The sequence below is a fragment of the Phodopus roborovskii genome, unplaced genomic scaffold (assembly GCF_943737965.1).
Source record: "Phodopus roborovskii unplaced genomic scaffold, PHOROB, whole genome shotgun sequence".
Lineage (NCBI taxonomy): Eukaryota > Metazoa > Chordata > Mammalia > Rodentia > Cricetidae > Phodopus > Phodopus roborovskii.
The window spans coordinates 459757-475181 of record NW_026126624.1 but is presented as its reverse complement, the minus strand read 5'-3'; positions in this window follow the sequence as shown (position 1 = coordinate 475181).

The following is a 15425-nucleotide window of genomic DNA, read 5'->3' as shown; positions in this document are numbered from 1 at the left end:
ACAGGTAAACCACAAAAAGTCAAAAAAGAAATAAAAATAGAATATTTAAACTATATACCCAAAGTCTTCTATGTTAAACATGGAGTCAATATAAAAATCGTTAATAAAACATCTTACATAGTTTTCACTGTACTAGGTCTTTGAATCATACTGTATTTTATTCTTATAACCCAAATCTTCACACTAGCCACATTCTTGTTGTTCAGACTGAACAACTGTCCACTCAGATGTTGCTGCTTGAGGTAATACAATTTTCTAGTATCAATAATTATATAAATTGAGTAGGAAGTAAATTATAAGTACATTATGTTTCAGGTCACAGGATTGTTACCCTTTGTGAACATGAAGGACAACTTGTTGTATTAGCTGAAAAAGTTTTATATGTCCCTTTCCTTTCCAATCAGAGGCATTATATTGCATTTGCTGTGTTAATCATAAGCCATGGCTCTTCTGAGGGGTTCTTGAATTGCTTGCACAGCATGCTGTAATACGACTGTATATAAAAAAACTTCCTGGGTGCATGAGGCACACACCATTTTTATATATCAATGTGTTAGGCTATTTTCTCTGCAGGGAAGATAGCAAGGTAATAGCATACAATTTATCCAGGCACCTCCCTGGATATTGAGTCTTTACCCATGTACTCTCTAGAGTTTAAAAGAAATGAAAAGAAGTGAGGAGATAGAAATGCTTGAAACATTACTTTCAATTTAGTTTAATATGTGTGTCTTGGTCCTTGGTTCAGATTTCCTCAGAAGCCTACCCTAAGACATCATTTAATATAAATAGTTCATTTGGGTTGCACAGAGTGAGAGAGTGAGGCAGGGAAGGCAAGGCGGCAAATAGACTGTGCCCTGTGAAGTCAGTCGCCATTGTGGACCATTGGTATTTCATTCAGAGAGTATGGAAATAGTGTAGAACACAAGGCTGAGAATTATTGCAGCTAAAACAAAGAGGTAGGGAGTTTGTTTACCAACTCTTGAAAGCCATTGGTTGGTGTGGGCTACTCCTGAGGGAGTTCTTGTTTTCCTGGCTAACAGCACATGCAGATATAGGGCAATGTACATGGTCCATCAAAATTCATTTACACAAAGAAAGTAGTGATCTGATGGAGGTGGTGAAACATTGATGGTCACACTGATACAACTTTTAGTTCAACATTGGCTGAAGTAATAGGATTTCAGTGTTGCGTTGACTGGTCTTGTCAAAAATGCATGTCTAAGAAGAGAGATCTAATACAAAGTCATACATTTAGCTTGAGTGCCTGTGACTATGATGGGTAATCTTGGTCACCAACTTGACTACATCTGGAATCATATAAACTGGATAGCTAGGTAAGCTTGTGAGGGATTATCTTCATTGGATTGTTTAAGATCGGAAGAGCCACCCTGGGTGGCTCACACTAAATCTATCCTGTTCACTCATCTATCCTGTTGCTGAGGAATTCCATTGTTCTTATTAGAGCCCACTTCTTCAGGATTCCAATAGAGACCGAAGACTAGCATCTGTCTAGAATTTCATGGGATTACAGCCCCGCATTGTGAGTTCTGAGATATCTTCTCTCATGAACTAAACAATTGCCAGGTTCTTGACCTGCTGTTGGGCCTTAGTGTGAACTGAATATTTAACAATGGGCCACCAAGTTACCATGTAACCTGAGCAACTAGTCATGAGGTGGCTACTATCTGACCCATGAATCCATAAATAGGATGGGCACAACAGCAAAAATTATCATATGGAAATACTTATATGCAATTGGCCCTAAGCTGGTCCTGAGGGCACAAGAAAGTTACACGAAGAAATTTCCCAAATGGTTATGGTTTGTACTCCTGTTACAATACCTTCTACTTCCAAGCATGCACCTATAGCCTCATGAGGTGTGCACTGAGGCCTGGCATACTGATGATTTTGTACACTGTGTGGTGGTGGCTACTCCTTACTACTGTAAAACTCATTAACAACATAAAATATTAATCTTCTTATTCCACATATTAAAGTACACCTTGTTTGGACATTATATTCCATTCTTAATATATATGATCTTCTTTATAATATTAACCTAATATAACAGTAAAATACTTCTTCTTCTTATATGAATCAGAACCAGAGAAGAAGCTGAATTTTGCTATGAATTATTTGTTTAGCACCCTCTATTTGTAATTTGTGATGGGAGAAAATGATGGAAGTGAAATAAAAATAGATAAGGTAAGGTTCTTGTCTTAGGTAATGTCCTCTTGCTGTGAAAAGACACCATGACTACTGCAACTCTTTTTTTTTTTTTTTTTTTTTTTTTTTTGAGACAGGGTTTCTCTGTATTGCTTTGGAGGCTGTGCTGGAATTAGCTCTTACAGACCAGGGTGGTCTCAACTCACAAAGATTCCTCTGCCTTTGCCTCCCAAGGGCTGGGATTAAAGGCATGCACCACCACTGCCAAGCTTGATCACTGCAACTCTTATAAAAGAAGGCATTTAATTGGGGCTGGCATATATTTCACAGGTTTAATTTATTATTGCCATGGTGGGAAGTATGGTGGCATGCAGACAGACATGGTGCTGGAGAAGTAACTGATAGTTCTATATCTGGATCCACAGGCAGCAGGAAGATAAAGAGGGCCACTGGGCCTGGCTTGTGAATTTGAAACCTCAAGGCCCACCCCCAAGTGACACACTTCCTCCAACAAGGCCACACATCCCAATAGTACTACTTCTGATGAAGCATTCAAATCTCTGAGCCTATGGGAGGCATTCCTAGTAAAGACACCACAGTTCTTGTAACTCAGACTTCAGAGAATGTAAATGAAGTCATCTTTCCAAAAGTATTTACCTCAAACATCCTACATGTCAGAATCTAGGTGCTGGGGACACTGTGGTAAGATAGGGAGACTTGGAAAATGAGCTGCTGAGGAAGAGAGAAGTAGAGAGGAACTAGCAGCAGAGTTTGTCTGCTGAGATTAAAATACTTACAACATATAGGAACTCAGAGCTTTGTTCTTTGCCCTTAGCTCTTACAATCCCAGATTAGACAGAGATTTTAATGTGTTCACATCATCAATGAAAGAGAAATATCCATAGTGTGAAGGTGATGATGGCTTAGCATTTCGCCGAGAACTTCATCTTAAGCCCAAAATGACAGATGATGGCTTGCATTGTTGATAGATTCTATTTGCACCAATAGTCAGAAGTATTCTAAGACTATAGAAACAGGTAGTGGTCTAGCCATTTTATTTCTGTGCCTGCCATGCTTTTATAAAAGTTGTGTACAGGAGAATAAAGTACATGCTTAAATAAAACAACAACAAAACAAATTGACAACAACAACAAAAACACGAGGCAGATGTAGGGGGTGAGAGTGATTGTATTGGTAACTCTAGTTAAATGCCCATTTTTCTACACTCTTGTTGTCATGCCAGGTAGCTTTGATGGACAGGGAGCTGATAGTGTAGTCTCAGAAATGTGTCTTCAAGAGAGCATTTTAAGGAATAGAGTGTGAAGGGCAACACCCTAACATCCAGAGAGCAGATCATGGGGATATGGGAACTGCATGATGGCTGACATATCAATTACACTCAGCTCACAACCAGAGGAGGACTCCTGTCTGAGTTATAAACAGTGATAAGAATGAATATTTCAAAATAAGATACAATAATGCCATTCAAAAAAAAAGTACCTTAACTGGGACCAGTATTTTTATATCAGTGTGTAAACAGTAAATAAAAAGTTTTTCTCTCTTTCTTTTATTTTATTTCCCGCAAACTGCTGCCTAGCTTGGGCAACATGTTCTCTCTGGGCCTAGATGGCATAGGGTGGGATGTGATGGAGGCAGTAACTACACCTAACAGAAGTCTGCAACACACAAGAAAAAGGCTGGCCTTTCTTAGACTGATGGTGGGAGGCAAAGGCAGTGATGGAGGGTTGAATGGATGATGGCAAAAATGACCAGCAGAGATACATACCTGAGTTATGTGAGCATCTGGCAGTGATATCGTACACAGCTTCTACCCAGTCTGTGAGGCTGTTAGAGACACCTGATGATTCCTAGTAACATCTGTTGATGAAAGGAGTCTTCGTGGGAGAGAACAGTTCCTTTTATGTGCTGGAGGGGCTGCAAGTGATAGCATATGCCTGCAATCCCAGGACCAGGGAATGGAGGCACAGTAGTCAGGAGTTCAAGGTCATCTTTGGCAATATAGTGAGCCTATCCTAAACTTGGGAAAATGAGATCTTAGTTCAATCCACTAACCAAACAAAACCAAAAAGACTATTTAATTTCACTCTAGTGTTGGAGGAAGCGTGAACCAAGAACACAGTGGTTCTCAACCTGTGAGTTGCAACCCCTTTAGGGGTGAAAATGAGCCTTTCACAGGTGTCACCTAAGACCATTGGAAAACACAGATATTTACATTGTAACAGTAGCAGCATTACAGTTATAATGTTGCAACAAAAATAACATGAGGAACTATATTAAAGGGCCACAGAATTAAGAAGGTTGAGAACCACTGCTCTAGTACCTCATAGATGTGAGAGCTTCACCCATTCTACCTTTACTCATATGTAATGTCAAGACTGTGGTTTTGGAAGCATTCAAAATGAATGATGCTCACTCGGAAGGAAATTTCTCCACCTGCATTCTGGTTGGGATTGCAATCTGCATTCCTATTCCAAGCACTGTCACAGCTTTGCTTTAGTAGGAAATGATGACATCCATTGTCTCCTTCTCTCTTCCTCTTCATCTGTGTTCATTAATTCTGTGATGTTCCGATGATCCATCCCTTCCCTACACATTGATTCACCTCCACACTCATTACGTGGTCCAGGTAGATCACATTCTTTCATGTTGGGGCTGTTAACTTTTTTCCATCCCTTAATTAGGTGTATATTCTCTCTCTCTTTTCCTTTTTGCTGAGTCCCTTTATATATAACAATGCATAGAAGAGTGATGCAAATGGCTAAGGACTTCCATTATCTCTCTGAGAAGGTAAAAAGATGGAACTGAGATCCTGTTTGTAAAAGCTAAGGTACGGAATCTGCCTAGGTGCCCAAAAACAGATGAATGGAGAAAGAAAGTAGGGTGTCAGCATATATGTGTGCATGCATATCTCTCTCTCCTCTCTCCTTTCTTCTCTCTCTCTCCCTCTCTGTCAACCACTATATAGTTCAGATGTGAAGGACAAAATTTTGAAATTTATAGCAAAATGGAATGAACTAGAGGACATTAAGTGAAATGAGCCAACCCCAGCGAGAGGTGCACTGCCCATCCTCTTTCATATAAGGAAGCTAAAAATATCAGGTTGAAAATAGAAGAGTGATCCAAAGGCCATGTCTGTTCCACAGTCTGAGGCCACATTATTGTGAGTGGTCTGTGCACCCACCTGGGGCCATGTTGATGTTCATGGTCTGTGTTGCCACCAAGGATGTCTGGGTTATGGTCCTACTGCAACCTTGTGTGTGCTGATATCCATGGCCTGTATTACCACCCAAAGCCATGGGAATGTCCATGGTCTAAGCCATCTCCTAAAGCCATGTTTATATCTGTAGTCTGTACTGCTGCCGGGGGGCATGAAGATGCGAGTGGCCTGCATTACATCTGAGTCCATGTTGATGGCCATGGTTTGTGCTGCTGTCTGGAGCCATGTTGATGTCTATGGGCCATGCTGCCACCTGAAGCCACATCAGTGTGAGCAGCCTGCACTGCCCCCTGAGGCCATGTTGATGTACTTGGCCTGTGCTGCCACTGAGGGCTATAATGGTGTCCAGAGCATGTACTGACATCAGAGACTATATGGATGTTAATGGCCCCTCCTCCCACTTACTGATAAGGGCAATGGAGCTACTTTTGCCATGGTATTGATGACTGCAGACAAACAATTGAGAAAGAAGGATATGGAAAGCTTCTATGACAGCCCCTACTCCACCTCACCCCTCACTCTCCAAAATAAAGTAACAGCCTAGACAGAAATCCATTGGAGAAAGCTCTTAAAAATAGTGACAAGGATGCTGAAGTGTATCTCTTTCACAACTGATGACTTCCGGTGGGGAAGAACTTAGTTTTCTTTAAGGGGTTGGCCACTGAGAGTTTGACCATGCTCCAGTGAACATGCAGGCAACACAAATGCACTTTTTTTTTTCTGGGGAGTGGAGGGAGGTCACCAGGCTGGGAGAGACATTTAAAGAAACGTTGTCTTTTTTATAAAGTAGAAGTGTGACAGTCCTTATTAGAATTTGGGAAGGGCAGGGACGGTGGGAAAGGGTGGTGGGACTTGATGCAGACAACCTCATATGCATGTGTGGAAATATATCACATTGCCCTACTGCTATGCACAATTAATACACATTTGTAAGTAAAACAGACGTGAAAAATCACCACACCTGGCCATTGAACATGAGCCTCAGGAGAGACAGGTATTGTAAAGAATTAAAGTGGTAGTGGAAAGGATGACCCCAGCTAAGACTCCTAGCAATAGTGGAGAGGGTAACTGAACTGACCCACTCTTATAATCAGATTGGTGAATACCCCAATTATCATCATAGAGCCCTCATCCAGTAATTGGTGGAACCAGATACAGAGGTTCACAACCAAGAATCAGGCTGAGCTCTGGGAATCCAGTCAAAGAGAGGAAGGAATGATTATATGAGCAAGGGAGGTCATGATCATGATGAAGAAATCTATAGAGACAACTGAACTCATGAACTCTAGACCTACAACTGTGAAAACTCCAGGGGACTGAACTAGGCCGACCGTATGTGGGAGACAGTTGTGAAGTTTGGACTATCAAAGGGGCCCCTGGCTTTAGGACCATGATACAAACCTGGTACATGAACTAGCTTGTTGTAGCCAATTCCCTATGGTGGGATGCCATGCTCATCCTTATGCATGGGAGAGGGGGCGGGCCCTGCCCCAACCTATTGTGTCTGACTAGGTTGACTCCTCATGAGAGTCCTTACCTGTGAGGAGGAGTGGACTGGGGGGGGAGGTGGCCTGGGGCGGGAGAAGTGAAGAGGGGTAGGAGGAGGAAGTATGGGAGGGAGAACTGTGGTTGGAATATAAAATAAAATTAAAAAATGGCAAAAACAAACAAACAAACAAATAAATAATTAAATAAAGTGGAGGTATGTTTGAATCCCCTGGCCAGCAGACTGCACCGAATCCTACAGTTGAAAAAACTACAATGTGGAGATTCTATGGCAGCAAACACAAGGAGACATTTGCTAGGGAAAGAACATGAGTTCGTTTAGTTTGATAATTATTAGCAATTTACCACAGTAGGGATGATTATAAGTGAGTGAAAATTCATGAGATAAACAGTTCTTTCAAAGCCCTGGGAGCAGGCACGAGGGTTCCTTCCCCTTCTGCTGAGTGGCTGATATTAGACATTCAAGTCACTCTTCTCCACATTCATTATGTGGAGCTGAATAGACTGGTCCAATCCTAACCTGCTGTGTTCTTCCGCTAACCTGTTCCTACACCGGTGGAATATTAATGACTCAGGAGTGCAGCACTTTCCGTAACATCTGCTACTTTGTGCTTTGACAGAATGAAGTACAGTTCTGTGTTTAATTACTTAGCACTGGACTTCAGCCGGAAAGAATTCAGTTTTGTAAAATAACAAACTTTTGGGTAATTGCATACATAATCGGTGCATGTTTGGGCCATTCACTGGCTATCCTTGTTCACATAGCTGTAATTAACAGCATGAACAGATGAATTGAACTTTAGTTATTCCTGGTTTGAGTTTTAAGGTCTGCCATCTCTTACCCCCTGCATTTTATAGAAAGGTCACAGGTTATGATGCCTTTTGTTCTCCTTTCTTTCTTTCTTCCTTTCTTCCTTTCTTCCTTTCTTCCTTTCTTTTTTTTTTTTCTGCTGTAATTGGACTTTAAGCAGGTTTTTCCCTGGATATTTTTTTCTTGGCTAGATTCTTCAGATAACATTTGCATCCTGCTAAAAGGTGATGCGTTTACTTTTTGTCAAAAAGAAAAATTATAAAATTGTGCCATTTTACTGAGCTCTCTCTTATTATGTTCTCAACATAATAAGGCCCCAGAGGACCAGGGATAGCTTCTCCTTGACCCTAGATTACATGACTATAATAATGTTGCCATTAGCCATAGAGAAAGCAGCTTGTTCCTCATAGGTATTTATATAGCAAGGGAAATGAAGAGAGAAATCCCTGCCCCAGTGCTCAGATGTTGGCATAAGCTTATATTTCTTCTAAATTACAACATTAGTTTTAACAATTGCTTTGGGGGTCTAATAATACAAGAATCTGTTCTTCTGTGTATCTCCTAATATCGGTCATCCTCTCTCTCCCTAGGCACCCTGAAAGAGAGCTGTGTCCATTACAGAGGTCAGGGAACATACCTAGGAATTTTCAGGTCCTAGGAAAATGCTGGGTTTCATTATTTCCTTTCCTACCCCCACTTCAGTCCAGCAGCTAGACTTTTCCCTGCTGAGGGGAATGCATCACTCAAGGAAAGTGCTGAGCATCTACACTTTTCTTTTGGAAGCTAATAAAGAGCCCAGCAATGATTTGTTTTCTAGAAGAACCATCTAGAGTTCAGAAACTATGGGGCATGTGCTCCAGTCTTGGCGCCTAGAGAGCTAGGCTGGGATTAGACAGTCTCTCTTGGGTGGTGTCTTCCTGTTGCACACCTGCTCGTTTCCAGCATGAAACCTCAGATCATTTTAAAAGGAGCCAAAGCAATCATGTTCATGATCAGAAAGGCTGAAGGTTGGCAGAATCAGGTTTATAATTTCTTACCTTTGTGTACATTGTACAGCACTTGCTGGGGGTGTGACTCAGTGCTAGAGCTATTGATTAGTGTGTATGGGGCCCTGGGCTTAATCTCCATTGTGCTCCAAGGGTTGGGTAGGGGAGAAACAAAACAAGGTGTGTGTATGTGGGGGGGACATAGCTTGCCAAAATGCATGGTAGATAACATTAAGACTAGCTTACCCTCAGCTATTAGTTGTTTAATTTCAAGGATTACTGATCCAAATTCCTTCACATTTGATCCGCACCATTCTTGTGCAAACCTACCCTATCCTAACTGCTAGCCTTGTCCAGGAGGTAAGCTCTATCCTCTTCCCCATCTCCACCCTCTACATGGTAAGGAAAGAGACACAAAAACACGAGAACACCTATGAATAATTCAAGTCCGAGAGAGAAGACCATTCCATGACCCGACACAAACCCTTTCCCATCAATCTGCATTTTTAAAACTAATCCTGGAAAAGCCAACCTCCTTCAGACGTGAGAATATAAGGCAATTCTGATTTGCAAGCTAAGAGGTCTTCAAATAAGGAAATCAATTTAAACCCAAAGTGACATTTTAGTTTTATTCGGTCAGCATTGTCTGGCTTGCATTATTTAACAGGCTGTGTCTACGATGGCCTCGGAAGAGTTAAATTTCATGAACAGTGGGGTTGAATGCTATCTATTATAATTTTGACTTTAATGATTAGAAACAGGGGATTCATTACTCCAGAATGTCAGCTCTGAAATGGTTTTCATTGCAGCTCATCTATTAGAAGGCAGCACGGCCCCCAAAGAGTTTTCTGACCTCATTTAGGTCCTGTGATGTATTTGCTTAAGGTTGAAATCCAGGAGGAGCAGCTCTAGAGAGCATTCTGACTGGCCCTGGTGAAAAGTGATTCCCTAGCTGCACGAGGCAGTGTAATGCTCATCACAGGCCATAAGTGGTGTTGTTTTTCTTTACGCTTTGGGGGTCTTCCACCCAGCTTTCAAATAAACACGCTGACACATATTCTTATTACGAATGCCAAGCCTTAGCTTGGCTTGTTTCTAGCCAACTTTTCTAGCATGAATTAACCTGTCTCCCTTCTTTTATGTTTTGCCTTTGGTTTTTTAATTTCTTTATTCCATATATCTTTCTTATCCCATGGCTGGTTTTGTGGCTGGGTGGATGTTCCCATCTCCTTCCCCTTTTATTGCTCTTTTCTTTTTCTCCTGAGCCTAGATTTCGCCTCCTGTTTATTCTCTCTGCCCACCTCCCAGCCCCACCTAGTTCTCTTTCCAGCCTAGCTATTTGTCAGTCAGCTCTTTATTAGACCAGTCAGGTGATTTAGACAGGCAATGGGACACGGCCTCACAGAGTTAATGCAGCATGAAAGACTGCACCATATCTTTGCATCATTAAGCAGTTATTGCACAGCATACGTGAATGTAACATATCTTGAACTAGTATTTCATAACATATAAACTAAAAAGCTTTAGAGGCAACATGGACTGTTTTAAACTAAGACATTCTTGAGGGAAATGCTAGGGAGTGTGCAACAGAGAACACACACCTGGAGAATATCTTGCTTGCTTGGAAGCTGACATTTGACATTCATCTACTATCTAAACCTCACTGATATAAAAGTTAAGGATTATGTGGTCATTGGGAAGATTCAAAATTAAAATTTTGTCGTGGAGATTCAATTTAACCTGTGCTATGTGAGGGTTACATTTTCCCCTGAAACTATCACTTGGTTGGTTACATTACCTAGCATATATTTAAGACAGTATCATTCCCAATACACCCACTTTTTTAAAATGTTCATACAGAAAAAGAAATTCCTGCATAGATAGTTAAAAACTTGAGTTGGAACGCCCAAGTACAAGTTAGGTCAGGGTTTGGCTGTCATAGACCAGAGCCAGACTGCCTTATAGTTCCAGTAAGTAGGGTTTTGTTGGAATACACCCTGACAGTGTCATTTTCAGATATTCTTTAAAGAGTTTATATTTAGTTTTAATCACATGTAAATTGACTATGTGTACAGTACCCGTAGTGGTCAGAAGAGGGCATTAGCTCTCCTTGAGCTGTAGTTACAAGCAATCTAACTCGGGTTCTGGGAAATCGTGCCTGGTCATCTGGTCTTAACTGATGAGATGTTTCACCACATTTTCAATTTCAGTTTCCTGTTGCTACTTGCCACTACAGCAGTGGAATTAGGTGGGTATACCCAACGTTTCCATTCCTGAAAAGCTAGAGATATTTACTCATTAGCTTTTGGGTAAAATTCATTTCTTGAGATATCCTATGGTGCATAGAATCCGGAATTAGTCAGGGTTTATAGAAACCTGATGAAAGAACATGATGCTTAGGTCTAAAAAATGTCAGAGAGCTAGCTTGGAAATCTGATGATGGCTGGATTCCCAAAGGAAGCTCCTTGACAACTGATGGCACTATTGTGGCAGGTGCAAATATTCACTTCTGTTTTGTCAAAGAGTCACAGCTAGAATCTGATGGCAGGAATGTGCAACAGAGAACACATACTTGGAGAAATGTCTTGCTTGCTTAGAAGGTGACATTGTCCAAGTTCAGGAGATGGAAGCCATAGAGAGAGAAGTAATTATTGTCTTGTGTTTGTGCGTGAAGAAGCAAAACCAGGCAACTATTCTCTGAAGACTAAATGTCCTTGCACTTTACACTTAGCATGCTGGCCATGAAAAACAGCAGGCTGGACTTGGCCTGTTGAATGTAGCTTGCCAATGTCTGGTTCAGATGAAGGACTTCTAAATGCTTTCTACTTCTGTTACTTAGCTTCCTTGTTTCTTAGCTCTCACCAGGATTCTTGTGCTTCCTGTACCAAGCCTTTCAGTTTCTTCTTTTACTCAGTTCATTTCTTCAATTCTTTCAACATAAGCCAATTTACTAAAATTTCCATGCTATGAAACTTCTATTTGTCAACAAGGTTCAATTTATAATTCTTCAATGAGCAACTTTTAGATTTCTGGCCTGTCATACCACAGACAGTAGGACATGAAAGGGGAAGCTTTCCTTTCCTCTCCTTTCCTCTCTTTCAATTTAACTTCTTTATTGATCCTTTGTTAGTTTCACATCATATATCCCAATTTTACTCACCTCCCAGTCTCTTCACATCCCTCCTCTTCTCTAAAGCAACACCACCACCCCCAACACATACACATGAGAAAAATTAAAAAAAAATCAAATCAAACCAAAATAAAGCAAACAAGCGAGCAAGCCAAAAAACAAGAACAAAAGAACCCCAAAACAAAACAACACACTCCTTACCTTCTCCTTCCCTCCTGCCTCTAGAACACCTCCTCATTCATCTTGGTGGCACTGGGAGCCTTGGCAGTCACAGAAGATAATTCTTTTGTCCAGTCAGCCCCCTAGCAAATGTTCACTGCAATGAGTCATTAGTCTGTCTTGAGTCCTCTGACCTGTGGCACACTATCATCATGGGACTATCATGTTCCATGGTCACTCCAAGCCATGGAGATTATGTAGGTATCGTTCCACAGGACCAGTCCTTTCACAAGATCCAGCAGGCCCAAGATGGGGTAGATGTGAGGGTGGACCAACCCAAGGTCTGGTTGTGGGCCGGGGTGGTAGCTGAGCTGGTGAGTTCAGGCAATTGGGACCACCTGCAATGGTATGGAGTCAGCTCCCTTATGTTGTGCTCTCAGAGTTCACCCTCATCTGTGGTGAAGGGTGGGACCATTTCAACCCAGTTTGCAGGCCAGCTCTTCCCTGAGGGCTAGGGGCAGCTTTCTTGCTGTAGTGTTCAGTGAGAGGCAAGGCCATGTTTCCCTGGGCCAGCTAAAGTCGTGGCTGGCTCAGTATGGCACTCTGATTTCATCTCACATGGTTCCTATGGGTCCCTCAGGGGACAGTGACCATAAACATCAACACAGACTCCAGCTGTAGTTGAACTTTGAAGGCAGTCATGGCTCCCAGCTGCAGCCTGGGCCCAGACAACACCCTGGCTCTGGTTGGAAGCAGTGGCCACTCAGGTCAGGATGGTTCTGGCCACAGAAAGACACCACCAAGGCCTCAGGTTGCAGCACCAACCCTGGGCTTCCTTGTGAGTTTTAGACACTGTTCTCAGCAGAAGCTGGGTCTGGATGTCACCATTGCCCCAGGTGGCAATGGAGGCCACACAGTGAATGATCATACCCTGGATCTCATGAGTGCTAGGTAAGCATTCTACCACTGAATACATTCCAGTCCAAAAGAAACACGTTTTGAGGATTTTTCATGTGAAAAAAAAAACCATTTTGTAAAACTTACTTTCTTTCATCACTTTTCCCAAGAGTATCTGCTAAAACCTAGGCATTTCAAGATGTATCTAGATAAAACTAGTAATATTAAATTTTCTGCAAATTTTCTCAGGTAAAATCTGGCTTGTATAATTGTAATTATTCCCCAGAAATAGGCACTTAAATTTAATTTACCTCTTGTTTGGGAGAATATGAACTAAATGATGGGAGGCAGTATTGGAAAATAAATATAATAGGAATCTGGTTTTGTGTATCATGGTCCTATTTTGTTTTCAGTATAACAGCTGTGTGCCATTTGGCATAATTACAGGGACAAAAATGAATATTTTTGAGAAATAAAATAAGATCTTGAAGCCTAAGATGGTAAACAAACAAACAAAAAAAGTTATGAATATATGGAAATGTAAGAGTGAGGCTAGAGACATTTAAATTATTGACATTGGCATCCATGCTCCTTGTATGAATAACAGTATTTGTTTGCATGCACATGTGTGTTCATGTGTTTGTGTATTTTGCATGTGAATGTATTTGCATGTGAGTGTGTGTGTGTGGGGGGGTGTATGTGTATTTGCGTGCATGTGGAGGCTGAATATCTATGTTGGATGTCTTTCTCAATCATGCTCTGTCTAAATTTCTGAGACAGGCTCTCTCAGTGAACTTGAACAATAAGCCAGCTGGTCAATGAGATCCAGGGATATTTCTGTCTCTGCTACCCCAGCCCAGGGATTCCAGTGAATACCACCACATCTACTTTTAAACACTGTGAGTGCTGGAAGATCTGAACTCAGGGTTACGAAGTGGTCTCTCTACTGACTGAGTCAAACTCCCAGCCCCTAGCAGTTCCCAGCTCCCTTGGGCAGAATAGAAGGACTTTGCAACTGCTTATACCTTGTTCTGTATTCATGAGTCTATTTCTCCATAGCATCTCTTGATGTGTGTGTGTGTGTGTGTGTGTGTGTGTGTAATATCTTTATGGTTTATTATATCTTTGTGCATGCAGATTTTAGAGGCCTTTGGTGAGCCATTGTGTTCTGAGAAGCCTGGAGACTTTGTTCAATTGACATTTCATCCACCTTGCAGTACTGTCTTGCAGATATCTGCCATGTTGTAACATTGAGTCAACATATTGAAAGGCATTATCCACACTAATATGATCGAACCAATAATTTTATTAACAAGGACCTAATCCCTGTGGAATAGAGAATAGTTGCTTACAACCACAAGACAGAACAAGACCTTTCAACCTTTCCCACCAATCTCTGCTTTACCAAGTCACGGTCAGTTCTGGTCCAGCAACTTCCAATAGAGAAAACCACAAAGAGAGCAAAACAACCACTTTGCAGCCCACTTTGCTAAATTTTTCCAGGTGAATTTTATAAATTTAATGGGATTGGCAAGGACGAGATTTGTTTTACCAAGAAAGCACTTTCATTAAATTGTAATGCACAACCCCAAGCAGGAGACAGCGTATGACAGATTATAGAAATAACAAGGCTCTGAGTGGCCGCCCTGCACCTGCAGCCCCTCCACCTGGGGCTGTGATTTCATTACCCTCATAAACCAAGGCAAGGTCAGGCTTAGTCAGACTTCCACTGAGAAAGCCCCCAGGGAGATCCCAGGTGCAGAAGAGACTAATGTAGATGGAAGGAGAGACTGTGAGAAAGTCTCTTTCCTGTCCCAAAGCAGGCCTTGCTGGAGTAGCCCAGGAAGCTTGGTAGTGAAGGTAGGAGGAGCCACCTCACCCAGCAGTGGGCCAAACTACAGGATGTGGGTTACATTTGTCTTTGGCCTTTGTTAGGACTGGAATCAGACTAAGTTTTCATCAACTGCCTACAAACTTGACCTTGCAAATTTGTTCATGTGCAGCTGTTTCTCTTGGGAGGGGTGGGGAGGCAGGGAAAAAATAAGCCTGGTTCTTTATTTGCTGGTAAATGAGCTGTCCTGTGTGAGCTGGTGCCCATTAGATGAGAAGGAAGCCAGAGTTCCTGAGCCTCGGGAATAGTTGTGAGCAGCCATTTGACCTGGCCTTATTTCAGGTCTCCCAATTAGATCCGCCTTTCTAGGTGATCCCTGCAATTTCAAATTTTCCTTCTCAGAGCCAACCATGCAAGATGATCCCTGATGGTGGAGTATCTCTTCCAATCATACTTTGGCCAACTGCCTCAGGCTAGATTGGAAGCAGAGTTGTCTTGGGATAGTCAATGCTATGCTGTCAAGATGTACTCTACATAAAAGAATCTGAGGAGTTTAAGGGACAAGGTGGTGAGAGAGCTATGGTTTCTTTAATGGTAAAGTGTTCTGTGGCTTTTAGAAAAGCTTGTGGTTTACTTTAGGTCCTGAAATCGCAGTAATCCCTCAATGGAAATCAACTGAGGCACATCTTAAATGAGAAGGA